This window comes from Telopea speciosissima, chromosome 8, assembly GCF_018873765.1.
Source record: "Telopea speciosissima isolate NSW1024214 ecotype Mountain lineage chromosome 8, Tspe_v1, whole genome shotgun sequence".
In the NCBI taxonomy this organism is placed as follows: Eukaryota; Viridiplantae; Streptophyta; class Magnoliopsida; order Proteales; family Proteaceae; genus Telopea; species Telopea speciosissima.
The window spans coordinates 28,334,386-28,356,624 of NC_057923.1; the positions used below are offsets into that span (position 1 = coordinate 28,334,386).

Sequence of the window (22,239 nt, forward strand, 5' to 3'; positions counted from 1 at the left end):
TGCCTACATATCTATGTTGGAGTTTTGCATAACATCACCCACATAGAAGTTCTTACATACAAATGTATGTAAATATACATTACTTATACATAGTAGTTATGCCCAATTTAGGCCATATATAGAGAATTTATTCCCTTGAATTTCTTACTTCCACATCTTATCTTGTATACACCTATGTAATTTGTCTTATTATTGATGTATTTATTCATTATTGTTATTATTATTTATTATTTATTATTTTCTTTTTATCCACAAAATCATACAAATACCTTAGTAGTGTTATTCATGTCATTTTAGTGTAGAAATTATAAGCCCATAAGTTAACAATTTAAATTCTGCTGAAAATACATTCTCTGGGCATTTCACTAGGCGTTTGACCCCATCGCCCAGAGAATCGGATCTCAGGTTATATCAGTTTGAGAGCTCATTTCTTTCTCCCATTTTCTATTTTAACAGCTCCAAACCCCTAGAGCAGTGCTCAAAAGGCCTATTCGACTGATTTCACACCAAATCCAAGTGTCTCCTCAAGTCTTCCGCGCATCCACGCGAGTCTATGGTAAGTTCTCTTCACATTTTCTTCGTTATTGAACTGCTGTCCACATTTTTCACCTCTTTTGTTTTGTCCTACAGGTTCATGCCCTAAATCTTTCTTCTTTTCCCTTCTTGCTTGCAGTAACCATGTCCACAAGTGGTAGACATAGCACAGCGAGGAAGGCAATGACCCGTAAGCGCCTGCGGTCTGATCCAGTGCCTTCTTCACCTTCGACAGTACCCTCTCCATCGCCCAAAGATGACTCCTTGTTCGAGGAACCGAAGTTTGACCAATTTTGGTTCTCCAGGTGCGAGCATTCATAAGACTAGGAGAAGTTCAAGTCTAAAAACATTGTGAATGGTAGGGTGGTGCAAGTTGGTGATTTCCATTAGTATGGGCTGTATGCCAAGTTCAATGCCCTAGGCTAGGCATCGATGTTGTCTCCTACACTGCCATGTTACCCGAACTTGGCTTGGCATTTCTATTGCAACCTTGTACTGGCTTCTAGGGTGCAAGAGTTTGGATTGGAGAGCAGGGTGAAGGGAATAAACATAAAGTTCACCACTGCCATTCTAGTAGAGATTTTGGGACTGCCCAATATAGGCGATAGGTGTTACTACAAGCCTAGACTTTTGGGACTCCTACTACCGCGTTAACTCCCGACAGACTCAGCCTCCACCGAGCGATATTCCTCCCCAGGAGTAGTCTTCCAGCATCAATTCCTTACCTAGGATCTAGTCTTCTTACTTTAGCCTAACTTCATGTAGTTTTTTTTTTTTCTTTTTATTTCTCTGCAAATGTAATTGGAGTAGTACTTCCATTTGAACTTTATGTAGTGGCCTCTGCCACACCTTAGTCTTTAGTAAAGCTTAATGTTTATGTTCTATCTTTTAATTACATTGCCTCCTTCTAAATTTAATTATTACATGTTTTACTTTCTTGCAATTTATTATTCCTATTCCGCTGTCTGTGAATGTAGAAAGAGCTTCTCGCTCTGATACCAAGCTCTGTCCCCAAACAACCCCTTGGGAGGATTAGGTAGGTGACCCGAATTGCACTGTAACAATCCGCCAAATCCCGTGGATCTAGAAGCAGTTAATCCATTCACAGACACACACACATCCACCATAGTACATGAGGCAAAACTCAGAGTACTACGGAAAGCTATATTTACATTAAACATTTAAAAAGAGAAGTAAAAGCAAGAAAAGGAAATATATACCTCACTGTGTTTGTTCTTTCACTCTCTCACTCCTAAAACAACAACAGTACCTGACCCTACCAAATACAGCTCTAAACAAAAAGAATATTAATAGGGCAGGGTAACCAGAGCCCCAAAAACAAAGCTATAAAGTAAAAAGGGGAAAAACTCCAACAAAACAAAAGGAGTCCCCAAAGACAAAAAGGAGTTAGCAGTAACACCCTTCACGAATCATCCTCAGCTATCACTGAAAACGCATGCACCAACTATATGACCTCCGTCTGAGTCCACACCAATATGATCATAACCACCAAAGCTCGCCTCTGGGAGATAAGTCTCCCCGCTATAGTAACATCCACCTATAGGATCATCTAACAAAAAAACATATATAACAAAGTGTGAGCTCCACCGAGCCCATGAATGAAATACATCACCATGCATGCATATGCAATCACAACCTTATGAGACCTACATGAGGTGCAGTTCATTTTATTTATTAGCTACCTAACATCACAACTAAGGCGAGTTAGTGCTACTACAATAAAAAATACATGTATCCCTGGTGCGGCCTTTTAACCCCTTCCTGGGATACACCCATTGAGTTGTAAGAGAGGTCCGATCAAATCCCGCATCAGTCACCAAGGTCAGCCCGACCAGCCCTCTAGGATTAACCTATTAGGCATCCATCCTCTTTCTCATATCATATTTCTTTTCTGGCTTATAGCCCATAATCACCTTTTTGATGCAATAACATTTCTTTCTTTTCTTTTCTCTTTCATATGGTTACTCTCACAGGCATCCAACACCTTAACCTCTGTTGGTAAGGGTGCGTAGCATGGGTGATGAAACACTAGCCTAATGCATCTATATGGCATCATATAAGTTGGGTGGTGTCAACCATATCCCATACTACGGGCTACCATAGGCCTCATTTCCAAGCCGACTACGGCATCTAGTCTAGCAATTCACGTACAACATTCAAATCCAATCATAACATTCACAAGTATTCTTTAATCCATAGAATTCACAGTAATTGTATTTAAGTGAACAATATAATTATATTGATATGAATTGTGTTGATATATTAGCCATGTCGCATTTACATACACGGTGTAATTTCACTCACCTTGATCTGGTCCTACTGGCTCAGTTGTTGGCTCAGTTCTGGTCGGTGTCTGGCTGTGCACCTCGAGCACGGGATCAAATCCTAAGTTATTAGATAAAAAATATGTTAATTAATATTCAAAGTTTTTTTGATATCCTAGTGTTGGTCTAGGCTCATTGGTCTGACTTGGTGTTTAGTCTGGTGTTATTTGGAATTCTTCGGGTCTTACCCTGGGCTTTCGGGTCCATGTCCCGGTGCATCATCCAGAGATGTGGAATAAAATCTGATTTGGTACATAGCAGTATGGTCAGACAATACATGGTCCAGTCATCTGTGTAAACCAGTACCCAGGTCAACAGTTTAGCTGAAACCATTCCTAGCATGGTTACCTAGCCCTGTGGGGCCCACTTAGGTACCCAAGGTATGGGGGACAACAAACATATGTGAATAGGGGTATTTTGGTCATTTACCACCCATATACTATTTATATCCCACTAGTGAAGGCCCAAGAAGTTTGGACAGATTCAGCCCAAAATACATCTCTAGGCGTTTCACTGGGTGATTGGGCCAATCACTTAGTGCATCGCCTGAGCCTGTTTGAGACGAGTTTTGGGCTGGTTTCTTGGATTCTACAACATAGGTTGCCATGGCATTGACCATGGATGCATGTGGGATGGTTATGGACCACATTTGGAGTGTAATCCAATGGTTCCAATGGTTTTGGGCTCAGTTTGCCCATTTGGGCACGAAGAGCTGTCTTGACAACTCAGAGAATAGCAGCCCAGGCTGTGCTCCAGCTCAAGGCTATGGTTTGGGCTGCATGCAAGGCTCTTTCCACGTATATCTTCATGGTAGGATGCTGTTCCTACACTAATCTAAGCAAGGGTTAGCTTGCATGTACAGATCCATGCTCAGACTGCCTATTCTGAGTGCAACTGGGCAGTGCAGTTTGGCAGAGAGACGGATTTCAGTCCCAGCTGTATAATAGCAGTAAGATGATATATAAAATGCTCAGATCTTACATGCAACAGCTTTGCATGTTAGATCTGATGCATCCCAAGGTAGCCCTAAGGTGTCCTGGGCTTTACTTAGCCAGATATATGTGAATTCACCTAGAGGGGGAGTGAATAGATGAAGGTAGTGGAATATTCCAATTAATGTGGAATTAAAAAGTTATCAATGAAATGCAAAAAAATAACAAAGATAACACAAGAGATTTATAGTGGTTCGGCCAATACTTGCCTACGTCCACTCCTCTCACCTTAGAGAGAATTCCACTAAAAACAAATCTTGAGTATGAGCAAGAGAACTCGTACAAATCTTGATTAAGAGCAAGAGAACTCAACTAATCTTGATTGAGATCAAGAGGACTCAACTACTCTTGATTTAGAGCAAGATGACTCAATTAATCTTGATTGAGAGCAAGAGGAATCACACAACCAACAACTCTTGATTTCGAGCAAGAGGACTCAAACTACCATTTAAAATAAAGGGTACTAAAGATTAGAGTTACCTCAACTTTAGTAGTGTTTGCTACGTTTCAACTTTGAAGCTTAATAATAAGTGTAATGAAGGAGCTAGTGAGGGAATGTGCTTGAATGCTTGTTGAAGAATGCACACTTCAATGCTTTGAATGATCAAGTAGTAATGCTTTTAGATGCCTTTTATTAGCTTTGATTAATTGTGTTTAGCTTAATTAAGCTTACCTATTTATAGGCAACGATGCTCAAGGTATCTAAGGTTCATTGCTAAATTCGGATACAAATCTGTCCTAATCTGGTATGTTGTTTCCCAATTTGGTATGCCGGATTATGGAATATATCCGTTGACCAACGACTAATTCATAACGGTCAAAAACCATTTCGGTATGCTGGATCATGATTCGGTATGCTGGATTGTGATTCGGTATGCCGGATCATGATTCGGAGCATTCTGTTTGCTCTCTGTGAGCAAAACCCTGAGATTGTGTTTTGCAGGAAAAATGGAATTCAGCATGCCGGATCTGGATTCGGTATGCCCAATCAGCTGTTTTGCTGAACAAGTGTAACTCCTTGGTTGGACTTACTTGGGTCAATTCCATTGGACAAGTCCGGGCCAATTTCTTTGGTTTTAGTCCATGTTGGAAGAGTCTAAAACAACCTCCTAGGGTCACACTACATGTACGTATGCGTGAGTGTGTGTGATACATTGATTGTGACTTTAACACATGATTATACAACTTAGTACAATTCTAAGTCTTCAATCTTCTTCAATTGTTGAACTTCACTTCTTTACATGAATGTCTTCAAAGTGAGTTCCTCTAACTTGTCTTTTGTCTTCAAAACTTTTTCTCCATTCTTCTTGATTCTTTGAGTTCTTGAAAGATTGGACAAGTTCAATTTGCTTTGAGCATCAATCTCTTGAATTGAGTGCTTCCCCTCACTTGGTGCTATGCTCTTATTTAAACACCTTAAACAAGAGTTAGTACAATTCGGTTTATTTGTTATCATCAAAACATATATATCATCATGATAGATGATTGGAGTTTATGTATGAGGAGTTTTCCTCAACAATCTCCCCCTTTTTGATGATGACAAATATTGACCAAAAATAATACAATATTCAAGAAATATATAACATTAATTGCATAATAAGTTCAAAGAGAAAACTATAACTTTTTCTCCCCATTTCTCTCCCCCTTTGGCATTATCAAAAAATGGGGATAGAAAGGAAAAAACTTAATAAAATTGTGGTCCCCATTGTGAGTTGGGTCCATAATTACTAGTATCATACATTCCTCTTGGTTTCCAAACCATTTGGTTACCATTTTCTTTTTGGTTCTTATACTAATTTGTGTATGATTGAGGTTTCCAAGGTCTTTGGCTTTGAGGTGCTTTATAGGGTCCTTAGTTCTTTGGTGGTCTTTGTACTTTTGGTGGGGTTCTAGTTGGTTTTTGCCTATTAGGATAATTTCTCCTATTTTGACCATTTTAGGGTCTTTTAGGATGAAGGAAAGGTTGGTCCATGTGACGACATTCCCAAATGGTATGTCCTTTCTTATTGCAATTGTTACATATGATCACTTGAGGGATATTTGAGGTCTTCCTATTGAGGTTGGTGTTCTTGGATTGAGAACTTTTCTTTCTAGTGTAACATTCCTCAATAGAGTGTCCTCTCTTTTTACAATAATTACAATATTTTTTCTTTATTTTCTTGCTTGTTATTTTACTTGAACTTGCCTCTTTGTTTTGATTTGAACTCTTGTCACATCATAGCCTACCCCTTCTTTGTTGAAAGATGTTTTGGAGGTATTTTCTAGTAGAATATCAAGTGTTTTCTTACCATTTGTGAATGACTCTAGGGCTTTACACAATTTCTCCTTTTCTTCTTCCAAGTTGTTCACTTGAGAAGTTAGAGATGTGTTTTGGTCTTTACGGATGTTGATCTCTTTCAAGAGAATCTTTTTGGTGGTTGCTAGTTCCAAACTATTTTGATAGAGATCTTCAAAAGCCTCTTCTAACTCTAAAAAATCTTTATCTTTATGAGATGGAGAAGTGGGAGTTACCTCATTTTGAGATTTCTCGTCTTCAATAGCCATGAGTGCGAGATTGGTTTCTTCTTCATCTTGAGATACTTCATCATCTTCTTCTTCATCGCTTGAATCAAGAGTGTGTTCATAGGCGTTTTTGTACTTCTTCATTTTGGGACAATCTCCTCTAAAATGTCCTATTTTCCTACACTCATAACAAACGATATCTTTGGAAGAGGAGTCAGTGGCATCTTTTGAAAGACTCTTACCTTTCTGATCTTTTGAGAACCTCCTTTTGTTGAATGAGGTCTTGCCTTTATTCTTTAGGAACCTTGGGAACTTTTTGGTAAGATACATAATTTCGTCCTCCGAAAGCTCTTCTTCATCGTCACTTATTTCATAAGACTTGAAGGCCACAACTTTCTTCTTTGGTTCCATAGGCTCATCTTCCTTGGTGTCCAGTTTGAGCTCCATTTCATGAGTTTGTAGAGATCCCAAAAGCTCATCTAGGCTCAGCTTGTCTATGTCTTTGGACTCTTTGATTGTTGTAGTCTTAGGTCTCCACTCTTTTGAAAGAGATCTTAAAATTTTTTGGATATTTTCTCCATTAGAGTAGACTTTCCCTAAATTCTTCACCTTGTTCACAATATTAGTAAAACGAGTAAACATTGCATAGATATCTTCATCATTTTTTATTTTAAATAGTTCATACTCATTTACAAGCATATCAATTTTAGAGTATTTGGCTGCAGACGTACCTTCATAGGTAACAACTAACTTGTCAAACATCTCCTTAGCGGAGTCACACATGCAAGTTCTATTGTACTCCTTTTCTCCTAGAGCACATTGAATATAGCTTATAGCTACATAGTTGAGTTGCATCTTTGCTTTTTTAGCTGGGGTCCATTCTTCTTTGGGCTTGTCTATGATATTTGGTCCATTTTTGATGACTTCCCTTGCATCGATATTGTTGGCACAAACGAAGTTCTTGAAGCGATTCTTCCAATAGGGAAATCCTTCACCTTCAAAGAAGGGTGGTCGGGTAATATTGTATCCTTCAACCTTATAATTGACAGAGGATCCCATAGTCTTTACTCTTAGTTGGATTGAAAACAATCATGGTCTTGAGCTCTCGCTCTAATACCAAATGTGAATTCACCTAGAGGGGGGGTAAATAGGTGAAGGTAGTGGAATATACCAATTAGTGCAGAATTAAAAAGTTATCAATGAAATGCAAATAAATAACAAAGATAACACAAGAGATTTATAGTGGTTTAGCCAATACTTGCCTACGTCCACTCCTTTCACCTTAGAGAGAATTCCACTAAAAACAAATCTTGAGTATGAGCAAGAGAACTCGTACAAATCTTGATTAAGAGCAAGTGAACTCAACTAATCTTGATTGAGAGCAAAAGGACTCACACAACCAACTACTCTTGATTCCGAGCAAGATGACTCAAACTACCATTTAAAATAAAGGGTACTAAAGATTAGAGGTACCTCAACTTTAGTAGTATTTGCTACCTTTCAACTTTGAAGCTTAATGCTAAGTGTAATGAAGGAGTTAGGGAGGGAATGTGCTTGAATGCTTGATGAAGAATGCACACTTCAATGCTTTGAATGATTAAATAGTAATACCTTTTGATGCCTTTTATTAGCTTTGATTAATTGTGTTTAGCTTAATTAAGCTTACCTATTTATAGGCAAAGGTGCTCAAGGCATCTAAGGTTCATTGCTAAATTCGGATACAAATCTGTCCTGGTCTGGTATGCCGTTTCCCAATTCGGTATGCCGGATCATGGAATATATCCGTTGACCAACATCTAATTCATAATGGTTAAAAGCCAATTCAGTATGTTGGATCATGATTCGGTATGCTGGATTGTGATTCGGTATGCCGGATCATGATTCAGAGCATTCATCATGTCAACTCAGTGTTGGACTATCAACAACGGTTTGAAGACCTGTTCCATTTCGCTCCAGAGCACTTGAAAGGGGAAGTTAGCAAGATGAAGAATTTTAAGAAGGGACTCAAACTTGAGATCGGGTCAGTTCTATCAATTATGGACATCCGGGATTATGCTCAGATGGTTGACAAGGCGAAGACAATGGAAGACAGATTTAAAGAGAAAGAAAAAGAGAAGACTACGACGTCGCCCTGGTTGGGCAAAAGGCCAAGTAATTTCTAGACTTTTGGTTGGCCAAATAAGGTTTTACGAGGAACCGGTTCAAACCCCAATCCGACTCCATACCGTAGGCCGAATATGGGTCAAAATCCTTTCCGCCCCACTTTTAATCGACCTTCTCAACTAGCTACGAGTCAGGCGACAACAGTAGCTTCGCCAGCCCGACCAGCCACAAGTCAAGTGAGCCAAGCCTCAGCACCAGCTGTCCCACCTTATAAGTGTTTTGTGTGCAACAAAGAAGGGCACATGGCCAAATAATGCAGGCAGCGTGGGTATGACAATAACTTGCTTAATCAGTCCTACGCTAGACCTTTTCAGCCACGGGATAATCTGACACGAGGAAAGGCGTGCGCGTTAACAAACGAGGAAGCTGAGGCAAACCCTGATGTATTGATAGGTAAGTCCCTGATGTATTCTTAGGGTCACTAGATCCTAGGCTTAACCCCATGTGTTACACCAGCACCCCAGATATCCCCTATGCCCGGTGCAATCCAGACCTTACCTAATGGGTAATGCCTTATGACCATAGTCAACCCTGATGACCTTGAACTGGAAATAGTATAATAAGAACCCCCTCAAAGCCTTGGAAGTGTGGGCCAAAGCCCGCAACTATCCTTAAAGTTTGGGCCATGACAGCAGCACCGGAGTTACAAACGAACTCACTCTTACTGAATCCGCTCGTGCTATCATCAGCCTTTTCGGATTATTTTTCTGTGGGACCCACATGCCCGTGTCCTAGACACCCTAATTGAACCTTTGGACCATATGGACCCCTACCCTCACCATTGATTGGTTGAGTGGGCCATGAAGTGGGGCCCATAAGGCTTAATTAGGTAAATAATAGGTTTTATACACCCTAGCCTAGGCCAAATAGACCCTAGTGGACAATTGAGTCCTATGGACTTAGGGTGCACCCTAAACATGACCTAATCGACCTAATGGGTATGGCTAAAGCCAAGCAAGCCCTAAGACCTAAACCAAAACCCATTTAAAGACCTCAGGACCACTAAGTGATTAGGGGTACCCAGACCAAACACACCCTAAGATCCATCTAACCCCTTAAAGGATAACCTAAACCCCTCTCTTTCACTTATCTCTTCCCCTCCCCCATAAACCGTGGAGGAGAAGAGACAAGAGAAAAGAGAAGGAGGAAGAGGAAGGAAGAAAAAGGTGAAGTAGAAGAGGAATAGGAGGGGCAGGGAAGAAGGTGGAAGCCATACAAAGATGGTCGGCAGCTCCACACCTCCTCCCCAGTTGGCCGGATCTAAGGGAGAAGAGAAAGAGGAGGAGAAGAGATGGAGAGAGTGGCTGGAAGAAGGAAGCTCACCTAGGTAAGCTCCCCAAACCTAGCTCTCCCCCATTTCTCTTTGACTTTGATGGTTTCTTGAGCTAGGGCTAACCTAGGGTTCCATTTGGGACTCAAGTTGAAGCTCGGCCCTAGTTGGGAGCTCTAATGGATGCTGTCCTAGGCCTCTAAGTGCTGCATTTGCAGCCATGGCCAATGAATCCATGGTTTGAACCTTGAACCCCAATCCATGGATCAATGTGGGACCCAAACCTTGTAAGATCATGGATCCATGAGGTGAACCTAGTACCTAGAGACCCTAGGAAGGCTTAGACACCTCTCCCTTGTTCCTGATGTGCTAGGGAGCTCCAAGCTCCAAGCTGGAGCTGAAGCCCTTTGCAATCTCGGAAGAGACTGCTGGCGGATGAATGACCGGATCCATCTATCGTGGTACCACCCATCAGTCCACCCAGTATAAACCCTGTGTGTTGGCCTGAGTGGACGAAGGCACGAATTCACTCTGTTTGCCTCCGCTCGGGACCTATTGCTCTCAGGTCTGTCTCAGGAAATTGAACGGATGCAGGGGCGGACCCAAGAAGCACATCCGCCCGTGGATCCGCTCCGTTTTAATAATGCCTCAGGTGTCGAACGGATGCATGAACGGATCCAAGTAAGAAGTTCTGCTCGTGGGTCCGCTCGCTCTATTTTCATCCTTTGGCCTAAACGGAGTCAGGGACGGACTCACCTCTACTGAGACCGCCCGTGAGTCCGCTCGTGCTGTCTTGGTTGAAATCTAATTTTAACCTCAAGGGCCTAGCATGGGACCCTTCTATGCATACTTTAATGATTATTTTGGTATTACTAGGCTACCCAACTCGATGGTTGGTGGGGAGCCCAGGTGAGATTCATGTCAATCACACACGGCTACGCCTGTGTTAGGTGAGTGGGTTCTGGGTGATTTTGTTGGATTTGAATATTATATAATTGTTAACCTTAAGCATGCTAGTATATATATTTATAAGCATTGTGCGCATTACATTATTATCCAAATGTGATTTGTTATGAATGTGATAGCAGGCTCACCATTGTAGTGGACTACTGTGCTGGGTGTGCTGGTACTGGAACCCCAATTTATTTAAACTATGAAAATTGTTGTATGTCATCCTGAACTGTATGTGCCGTGCCGTGCTGGTACCCGGGTACTAAATGGAAAGGGACGTTGATGCACCCGGAATATCTCTCGGGATGATAGGACCTGCATATAGTATATTTGCGGCTAGGATGCTTGTTCCCTTATGCTACGACCCTTGCCAACAGGGGTTTATGTGTTGGATAGTCTGAGCACCTGCGGTCTGTGGAGGTGGGAGTGGCCAGGGCAGGGGTAGTGATGGCTAGCGGGGTTTACCATTGGATGGTCATGATGGCTTCTGCCAGTGCAGGTCCCCTTGTGATAATTGAGGTCTCACTAGGGCGATAGGATAAGTGACCCTCAGTGTTTCTCGAGTTATCACAGTAGCATATACTTGACCGATAGAACTGTGTGTTAGGTGGAAAGTGAATCTAACATTAGCATGCATCATTCCAATTGATATTGATTGTATGGTGTATATGCATTCCCCTTTGGTCTCTCACTAGTTAGTGTAGCTAACCCCGTTGCGTAACCCCTTTTTAGTTGATTATACAGGAGGTACTACTTGGATGAGCAATGATGAGCACATTTATGTGTGAAATCTTAGGGTCATAAAGCATGCATTTTTATACTTGGAACGGAACTACTCGAGGTTTTTGTTTGTGTTTTCAGGTTTTAGGTGAATTCTTGCGAATATGGAGCAAATGATATTAAGGATCCATTTTTAAGTTATTTAGTGGTGTTTAGCAGTAGCCGGAAGCGCCCAGGAGTCGAGAAAATCAAGTTTGGCTTGAGCACTGAAAGAATCACGCCAATTAGTCAAATTTGAATGTGATTACAGTCAGTCCCTTAGCATAATTTTGAAGTGTTAATAGTATGGATGCGTAGGCCATCGAGTCAGCTTCGTACCAATTCAAACGGTACTTGATTCTGAGTTGAAACGAAGAAGTTAAAGCCATTTCCGTAACGACGTGCGAAAATGGTCTATAGGGGTTTGTTTGTAATTATCAAAAATTGGCCGGGGACAAAATAAACGGAAGTTCGGATTCGAGGGGCTTTAGCACAATTCGTAGAAGTTATATTTTCTGTTAGCCAAAAGATTCCATTTGGAAGGCTCTGGAGCAGTCTAACTTCAACTTGTGATATCTTGGGCTCCCGAACTCCAAATTGGACGAAATTTGGGTCTATTTTGGGTGATTTTTTGTAAGGAATACAGCAGTGAGGACTATATAAGCATCTCATGCTTCATTTTTTTGAAGGACAGATTTGACATTTCATTAATTGTGAGTGAAATCCTAGTCATCCTCATCACACTCTCTCTCCTCCAACTTTCCAAGGGCTTTTTTAGAATTCTACTTTGGATAGATTTCTTTTGAAAAATATTCTCTCATCCATGGAAGGTTGAAAAGTCAAAGATGCCTTGATCTCATTGCTTGGAGAAGACACCTACAAGGAAAAAGAAGCACAAGTTAGAATTAGAAAGTTACTTTTTGATAAATAGAAGGTTTATGTAGCTAGGATTTTTATCTCTATTTTTTTCTTTTTTTTAGGATTCAAGGCATTGTAAAGGAGGAAGGAGAAGAGAATATTCTCTTTTCTTAGGGAATATTTCTCCTACTACTTCCTTCTTCTCTCTTCTCCTCTCTTCCCCCTATAAATACCCCTACCCTCTTCTTTGTAATATTTTTCAAATTATTAGTGAAATTTCTTTTTTTCTTCTTCTAGTTTTTAGCTTTCTAAGTTCTAGTTTGATTTCATGCTTTCAATTCCATGGTTGTAATGCGTTTGATTCATGCTTTAATTTTATGTCTTCAATATGGTTGTAATAGTTCTAATTTTGTTTCAAGCTTTCTAATCTAGGCTTCTAAATTCTAGTGAGAAGATTTAGAAGATTTGGAAGAGGAAACCATGGTAGGATTATTCAAGTCTCAAGCTTCATCAAATTACATTCATGCAAGGATTAATTAGTTCATGCAATTGAACTTTGGTTGAAGGGAGTATCAATTTTTTATTTTTATTTTTTGTGTTCTTCTTCTTCTTAACCTCTTAATTCTTCTAGTTCTAATTTCTTCTTCTTATTCTCTACCACTTTCTTCTTCTATTAGTTTTATTTTATTAGTGTTATCATCTCCATTAACCCTTCCATTCTATTAGGAAATTTTCATTCTCCATTATTTTTATTCTCATTCTCTATCTCTCTAATTCAATCATGTTTTTAGGACTTTTATTTTTTATTCACTATTATTATCATGCATTGTGCTAGAATTTTAATTTAATTATTTTTGTTTTATTTTTTCAGATTTTTGGTAGCGCCATTTCAAGTGTGATATCAACTTCAATCCAGTTCAAGCTTCAATTAGTTAGTTCTATTTTTTTTATTTTTAGATTTTGATTGTGTGGTTGTGGCAATTTAATTCCTCCAATTTCGTCAATTCGCGTTGGATGCATAATAGGTTAGATGGATGTGTGTTAGGCCGTAGCTGCTTGTGAGTTAGGATCCGTTAGTTTAATTTTCGTTAGTTTAATTCAACAATTTAATTAATTTGGTTCATTTTGTGTTACTTTTAAGTGAGTAAAATAGAGTGACGTACATCTTCTTGAGTTCGACCCGTAGCTACGATTGATCCGTATGCTTGCGGTTATTATTTCTTGCAAACAAGTTTTTGGCACCGTTGCCGGGGAGATTATTGTCCACTTTATTTTTTTGATTTTTAAGTAATTCGGAGTGCTTAGTTTTTTTTCTTATTTTTGTTTTCTTCTAAAAGAAAAAAAAAAAAAAAATTCAGTTTTTGAAAACCTCATCTTGTTTCTCTTTTGTTTCAAAGACTGTGCGCCCAAAATCTAAAGTCCTTCTTATGCTCAAACTCAATCTCTTTTGGTGCCCTTCATAGGATTAAGTTACCTATGACGTTGCATCTTGACTTGATTGGGTGGAATGGCATATGACTTATCTTTGGAGGTGACTAACTTTGATAACAGGAAAGCGACATAGTGAGTGCTCTTAGAAACAGAAACGTATAGTAGTCCTCCACTCTACATCAGAATCCACTTGGAATCGCCCGTAGGTGGCTATTGAAGACTATACGGGTTCCCTTGCTGTCAGCCTATATGGCAACCTTACAGCTTTGGAACCACTGTTTCGATTCTTGAGGGACAGATGCACTATCTACCTTGGACTCTCTCTTGTTTTTGGTGATTTTTTCTAGTCTTTTATTTTTCTTTAATTTTTTTAAAGGAGACTTCATATATGTTTAGGTGGCTCAATCGTGGACCCATGATTCATCTAACCGTCTTATTAGACTACCATCGTCTCCACCACCTTTGACCCCACCTTTGACCATGGGTGAACCCAAGACTCTTAAGGATAGGTTTTACCCTACCAGGGCTGCACAACCTTCTTGCATTTGTCTACCTACTGTTACAGGGAACAATTATGAACTCAAGACCAACTTCATTAGTATGCTACCCCACTTCCATGGGATGGCCAATGAAGATGCATATCTCTTCCTTAGGGAATTTGAGGAGGTTTGTGTTCTAATTAAGGTTCAAAATTTAACTGATGATGCAGTTAGGCTTCGGTTTATACCCTTTGCTCTGAAGGACCAAGCTAATAAGTGGCTTTATGGACTGTCGACTAATTCCATTACTACATGGGATCAGTTTACCATTGTCTTCTTGAGAAAAAAATTTTCCTCTTCACAAGACCAATAAACTCAAGAGTGACATACTCCAATTCAGCCAGAAACCACATGAGTCCTTCTCTAGATTCATGGAGAGATTCAAGGACCTCCTGTTAGAATGCCCTCACCATGGTATTTGACTTGTGGAAAATTTGCCAAATTATTTATGAGGGCATAGACTTTCAGACCAAGCAACTTTTATAATCTATGTGTCCTGCAGGCTTCACCTCTTTTTCTGATGAGAATGATGCCTGGACATTCTTGACCAACTTGGCTGATAAGACTAGGGAGTGGGAATCCTCCGAAGAGGTTGAAAGGACCACTAAGGGTCACATCATTGATGGTGTACCAGTCAAGGAAGCCAAACTGGATAGCCTCATCAAAAGGTTAGAGTTCATTGTCCTTAAAGAACCTATGCCGGTTAACCAGGTCAACCATGTGTCAATGTGCAGTTGGTGCCACAACCCTGGACATCTTTTGGAGGAATGCTCCAACACCTTTGTGGGTACTTCCAACACTGAAAATGTAAGTGCCCTCTACCAAAACAATCCATATAGCAACACTTATAACCCAGGATGGAAAAATCACCCTAATTTTTCCTGGAATCAAGGGAACCAAGTAGGCCCATCCAACTTTCACAATCAAGGCCAGTTTGGCCTCCAAAGGCCCAACTTTGCACCACAGAGGCAAGGTATGTCTCCTCACCCCTTTCCCCCTTGTTCTCATTTAGGACCTTCTATTAATTCTGCTAGGCCTCCTCCCCTTACACCCTATCAGCCACCCCTAGGGTTTATCAATACAGGAGAAGCAACAAGAATGAATGAGATGGAGAACAAGATAGCCCTTTTCATGATAGGCCATGATAATATTGAGAGACAGCTCACCCAGCTTGTCACCATCATACATGAGAGGGAAACCGGGAAGTTACCTAGCCAACCTGAGCCAAATCCTAGGCATCAGGTTCATATTCAACAAGGTACCCAAGACCCTCTACTCAATGTTGTACAGGGCCAACAGCATCAAGGGCCCTCCAATCAGGTAAATGCAATATATGCTTTGCAGAGTGGTCATGCGTATCAACAGGTTAGTATACCTCAATCTCTACCATCTTATACTCCTGTTGATTCTCCCCCTTCTGATGAGGCCATTGAAGTGCCTATTGTTCCCTGTTTGTCTGAAGAACCTGAAGTAATTCCAGATAATTTGGTTGAGGAAACCATAGATGATTCTGTTGAGAAAGTGAAAGAGACCACCCCTGAAAGAGTTTATACCCCACCTGCCCCTTTCCCAAATAGGTTGGTTAGCAAGAAGTTTCATTCTGTGGAGAAAATTTTGAATGTTTTTAAACAGGTTCAGGTGAATATTCCTCTTCTGGATGCTATAGCCTAGGTCCCCACTTATGCTAAAGTCCTCAAAGACTTATGCACAAAAAAACAGACCACTAACGTGGCCAAAAAAGTATTCTTGACTGCTAATATCAGTTCTCTTATCACACAACTGATAGCAGCCAAGCATAATGATCCTGGAAGCCCCACCATCTCTTGCACTATAGGCAATACCACCATTGATCATACCTTATTGAACCTTGGTGCAAGTGTGAACCTGTTACCCTTTTATGTCTACCAACAATTGGGATTGGGAGAGCTAAAATCGACTAGAATTACTCTTCAAGTTGCAGACAGGTCGGTAAAAGTTCCAAAGGGGATGGTTGAGGATGTCCTGCTAAAGGTTGGGGAATTTATCTTCCCTGTGGATTTTATTGTCTTAGATACCCAACCTACTATAAATTTTAAGGACCAAATCCCAATTATTTTGGGTAGACCCTTCCTTGCTACCAGTAATGCTTTAATCAATTACAGGAATGGTCTCATGAAACTATCTTTTGGCAATACTTCTATTGATTTTAATGTGTTTAAGTTGGGCAAGCAGCCTGATATTGATGAAGATGTACATATGCTTCAGGGATTTGTAGATGATGTTGATATTTTATTTGAAATTGATTTTGATTCAGGATTTCAAGAATGTATGCAGGAATTGGAGGGTGTTGATGATACCTCCTTATCTGAGGTCTGGAGCATCCAACCACCTTTGGAGCCCCTTGGACCCCTATCCACCTCCATTCCTAAACCCTCTATTATTGAGCCCCCCACATTAGAGTTAAAAGTATTGCCGTCCAACCTCAAGTATGCCTTCTTAGGGCAAGATGACACTCTTCTTGTAATTATTGCTTCTGATTTGACTTATGTTCAGGAAGAAGAGTTGATCAAGCTTCTACAAGAACATAAGAAAGCCATAGGTTGGACCATGTCAGACCTCAAAGGTATTAGCCCCTCCATTATTCAATATCATATTCATCTGATGGAGAGGTCCAAACCTTCTAGGGAACCCCAAAGGAGGGCTAATCCTGTAATGAAAGAGACAATCAAGAAAGAGATCCTAAAGTGCTTGGATCATGGCATAATTTATCCTATTTTTGATAGCCAATGGGTGAGTCCTATGCAGGTTGTGCCAAAGAAAGGAGGAGTCACTATAGTTGAGAATGCCAATAATGAATTGATTCCAACCCGTATCCAAACCGGATGGAGAGTGTGCATTGACTGCAGAAAATTGAATGCGAAAACTTGGAAGGACCACTTCCCTTTGCCTTTTATTGACCAGATGTTAGAGAGACTAACTGGCCATGAATATTATTATTTTCTTGATGGATATGCAGGCTATAATCAGATCCCTATTGCTTTGGAGGACCAACATAAGACCACATTCACATGCCCTTATGAAACCTTTGCTTACTAGCGTATGCCTTTTGGGCTTTGCAATGCCCCTACTACATTCCAAAGGTACATGATGAGTATCTTTTGTGATATGGTAGAGCACTTCTTAGAGGTGTTTATGGATGATTTTTCTATTCACGGCTCTACCTTTTCTAATTGCTTGCATCACCTTTCCTTGGTTCTCAAAAGATGCATAGAAAAGAACTTGGTCTTGAATTGGGAGAAGTGCCACTTCATGGTGAGGTAAGGCATTGTTCTTAGTCACATTGTGTCCAAAGTGGGGATTAAGGTTGATAGATCTAAGGTGGACCTTATTGTCAATTTATCACCACCCAAGAGTGTGAAGGACATTAGATCTTTTTTAGGCCATATAGGTTTTTAAAGGAGATTCATCAAGGATTTTAGCCAGACAGCTAGACCCCTCACTTCCCTTTTGACGAAGGATTGCCCATTTGATTTTTCTCCTGAGTGTCATAAGAGTTTTGAGCAATTGAAAAGAGCATTGGCCTCAGCCCCCATTATTCAAGCTCCAAATTGGACAGTGCCATTTGAGCTTATGTGTGATGCCTCTGATTTTGCTATAGGGGTTGTTCTTGGGCAAAGAATCAACAAATTGCCCCATGTGATTTAATATGCAAGTAGGACTCTTGATGATGCACAGCTTAATTATACCACCATTGAGAAAGAATTTTTAGCTGTTGTGTTTGCTTTAGAGAAGTTTAGGCCCTACTTGATTGGATCACATGTGATTGTTTATACTGACCATACAGCTATCAAATATCTTGTGCAGAAAAAAGATGCTAAGGCTCGCCTCATTAGGTGGGTCCTTTTATTGCAGGAATTTGATCTTGAAATTGGGGATAAGAAAGGGCGTGAAAATTTGGTTGCAGACCATCTATCCCGACTGCCTAATTCTTTGACTGTTGATTCTCCAGTCAACGAGGACTTTCCTGATGAGTATCTAATGGTAGTGTCTAGTGAACCTTGGTTTGCTGACATTGTTAATTATCTGGTTACAGGTGTAACACCTGCACATTGGTCCACCCAAGATAAGAATCGTTTCTTTTCATAGGTTAAATATTTCTTTTGGGATGATCCTTATCTTTTTAAGACTTATCCGGATCAAGTAATCTGGAGATGTGTTCCTGATCATGAGCAACAATGTGTCTTATCTTTTTGCCATGATCAGGCTTGTGGACTTTGGGCCCAATAAGACAACGGCTAAGGTTTTACAGTGTGGATTTTATTGGCCTACTCTTTTTAAAGACGTTTTTACTTATTACAAGGCATGTCCCTCATGCCAATCTTTAGGGCATCTCACCAAGAGGAATATGATGCCCCTCAACCCAATTCTGGTGGTTGAGGTGTTTGATGTATGGGGCATAGATTTCATGGGGCCTTTCCCTAATTCTTTTGGTAACCTACACATATTACTTGCTGTGGACTATGTGTCCAAATGGATTGAGGCTGTTGCTTGTAAGACCAATGACCTCAAGGTGGTTGTGAGATTTTTGAAAGCGAACATCTTCTCCTGTTTTGGTACTCCCCGTGCTATCATTAGCAATCGGGGTAAGCACTTTTGCAACCGGTCCTTTGAGGCCCTCATGAGAAAATATGGTGTCATTCACAAGTTGGCCACACCCTATCATCCCCAAACTAGTGGCTAGGTTAAGGTTTCAAATAGGCAGATAAAGCAAATTCTTGAGAAAATCATCCACCCGAACCGCAAGGATTGGTCTAATCGATTGGTAGATGCTTTGTAGGCCCATAGGACAGCCTTTAAGACCTATCTTGGTCGATCTCCATACTGTCTGGTGTATAGAAAGACATGTCACTTACCTGTTGAGCTTGAGCACAAGGCCTTTTGGGCTATCAAGAAGCTTAACTTTGACCTACCCACTACAGGTGCCCATAGGAAACTCCAACTATCTAAGTTGGAAGAGCTTAGGAACGAAGCACATGAGAATGCCCGGATTTATAAGGAAAAAACCAAGGTTTCCATGATAGACATATTTTGAGAAAATCTTTTGAGGTAGGTCATAAAGTTTTGTTGTACAATTCTCGTTTGCACCTCTTTCTAGGTAAGTTACGCTCAAGATAGGATGACCCCTATATTGTTCAGACTGTCTATTCTCATGGGACTGTTAAAGTCCTCAATCCAAGTACAGGTGCTACATTTAAGGTAAATGCCTAACGTTTGAAGCCATACATTGAGAAGCGAGAGAGAGAGAGAGAGGGAATTTTATGAATTTTGATTATGGTGGTAGTTTGGTTTGGTGCATAAGTTTCTTTGATTGTGAAGCGAGAGAGAAAGAGGGAATTAGGTGCCCTAGCATGCGAAATGTTTGGTTTGGTGCATAAGTTTCTTTGATTGCGAAGCGAGAGAGAGAGAGAGAATTAGGTGCCCTAGCATGCGAAATAATAAAAAAATCCCTTTTCAAGGACGGTAGGTAGTTTGTATCCGGTGAGAGAGACTGAATTGGAAAATATGAGAATTATTTCATTTGATGGCTAGATTCCTCTATGTGTTTTATGGACCCTTTGATCTTTTGGCTAGTAGTTGAGACTAATTTGTTTGTGACAAGGCAAGGCATGAAAGTAAAAGTGAAAAAAAAAAAAAAAGAAAAAAGGAAGAAAGTGGAATTCCTTGGGTCTAGACAGGGCACCATTGCCTCAGGAAGCAGAGTGACTTGTTCGAAGTTCCTTGGAAGGAAACTCAAAAAAAAAAAACTCTTGCATCAATGTCTCAATGTCTTATGGATATATGCAAAAAGCAAAGCTACCAAGTATTTGGGTGTCTGGTGTATGCTCCACCATGTCATTTAGAGAACAGTAGTGGAGCAGAAATAGAGTTTACTGTTATGAAAGAAAAGCTTCTGCCTTAATGCCTGAAAAGAAAGTATGGTAAGAAATACTTCAAGCCTAAGTCTTTGGTTCCATCGATGCTATGAGTGGTTTACTTGAAGGTGAGTAGTGTTCAGAAAATATGAGGAGATCCCTTAAACTTGATGCATGCTTGTTACTTGAATTGATGTGGGGTGATAAAATTCAAGTGTGGGGGAACCTTTGGCTCCTTGATCTTTAATTGAGCATTTTTTGGGATTATGTGCACTTTCCTACTTATGCCATGATTGAAATTTGCAGCATTCTTTCTTATTTGACGAAAGGATATTTTCACCCCCCAGTTTTGGAAAATTCTGCGTACCCCCTTGAGGTTTACAAATGGTAACAAATAAGCCCATTCCGTCAGTTCATGACTAACACTGTTAAAAATTAGACTTGAACTGACGGAATTGCCCTTCTAAGAAGAACCCAAAAAAAAACAAAATCTGCAACTCATCTTCCCCAAAGATGGATTCAACATGGTTGATTTTTCGAGGTTTCTTCCTCAGAGCACTTGTAGAACTTTGATGGCCACTTCCTCTATCTCCTTAGAGATGGTTTCCATTTTCTGGTTGAGACAAGTTTTGTTGTTAATAGAAATTAATACAAGGAAAAATGATAATCCTAAAGAAGATATAATGAAGTCGAGTTCATGTTTATTATTATGTAACTTGGAATTATTAATTCTTTGAGATTGTGATTTTACCTGAAATTTAAATATCCATTCGGCCATGTTCCCTCCATTACCGACGTCAAACCATCATCTCTACACCAAACGAATTCTTCACTGGCATCTCCATCATCAGATACCGCTTCATCGCCTGAGAATTCCTCGAATCCGTATAATTTTCCAGACGAGATCGCAGCAAACGCTTTGTTCTCCGGTGGTATCCAAAATATTTTAGTTGCGGCAACCAAAATCGATCGGAATGAATCTCAAGAGATTGGTTAACGATCTGAAAATAGCCGATCGCAGCAGCAGATTCTTGAAAGTTTAGGATATCGATGGAGTTATCGTCTTCCATGGACATCAATGATCGGAAGTTGATCTGAGGCATGCTTTGGATCGAGATTTGTCGAGGGAAGAGGAGATCGGGTAAGGCGAGAGCAGGAACTCGAGTCAATTGCTCCAAGAATTCGGTGAGCTCGTCATCGTTTATCACACCAGATTGATGACTACTTGCGTTGGCTACGGGAGAAGGTGGTGGAGCTTAGAGTCCGGCTGCCTTCCTGGCAGAGCTTCCGACGATGCTGCTTTGGGGAAGATGAGTTGTAGATTTTTTTTTTTTTGGGTTTTCTTAGAAGGGCAATTCCGTCAGTTCAAGTCTAATTTTTAACAGTGTTAGTCATGAACTGACAAAATGGGCTTATTTGTTACCATTTGCAAACCTCAGGGGGGTACGCAGAATTTTTCAAAACTGGGGGGTGAAAATATCCTTTTGTCAAACCTCAGGGGTGGTATGTGTAAATTTCCTTTTTATTTTTTGTGTTCTTCTTCTTCTTAACCTCTTAAGTCTTCTAGTTCTAATTTCTTCTACTTATTATCTACCACTTTCTTCTTCTATTAGTTTTATTTTATTAGTGTTATAATCTCCATTAATCCTTCCATTCTATTAGAAAATTTTCATTCTCCATAATTTTTATTTTTATTTTTATTCTCATTCTCTATCTCTCTAATTCAATCATGCTTTTAGGACTTTTATTTTTTATTCACTATTATTATCATGCATTGTGGTAGGATTTTAATTTAATTACTTTTGTTTTATTTTTTCAAATTTGTTAGCGCCATTTCAAATGTGATATCAACTTCAATCCGGTTCAACCTTCAATTAGTTAGTTCTATTTCTTTGATTTTTAGTTTTTGATTGTGTGGTTGTGGCAATTTAATTCCTCTAATTTCGTCAATCCGCGTTAGATGCATAATAGGTTAGATGGATGTGTGTTAGGTCGTAGATGCTT

At 40.0% G+C, this 22,239-nt stretch overlaps 1 non-coding gene across 1 annotated transcript; it reads right to left on the reverse strand.

Annotated features, from left to right (window-relative positions):
• Positions 1–14,655: 14,655 nt before the first annotated feature.
• LOC122638475 lies at positions 14,656–14,762 on the reverse strand. The gene has a single exon (XR_006329467.1). It is a non-coding gene; the product is annotated as a small nucleolar RNA R71 (small nucleolar RNA).
• Between the last annotated feature and the right edge of the window lie 7,477 nt (positions 14,763–22,239).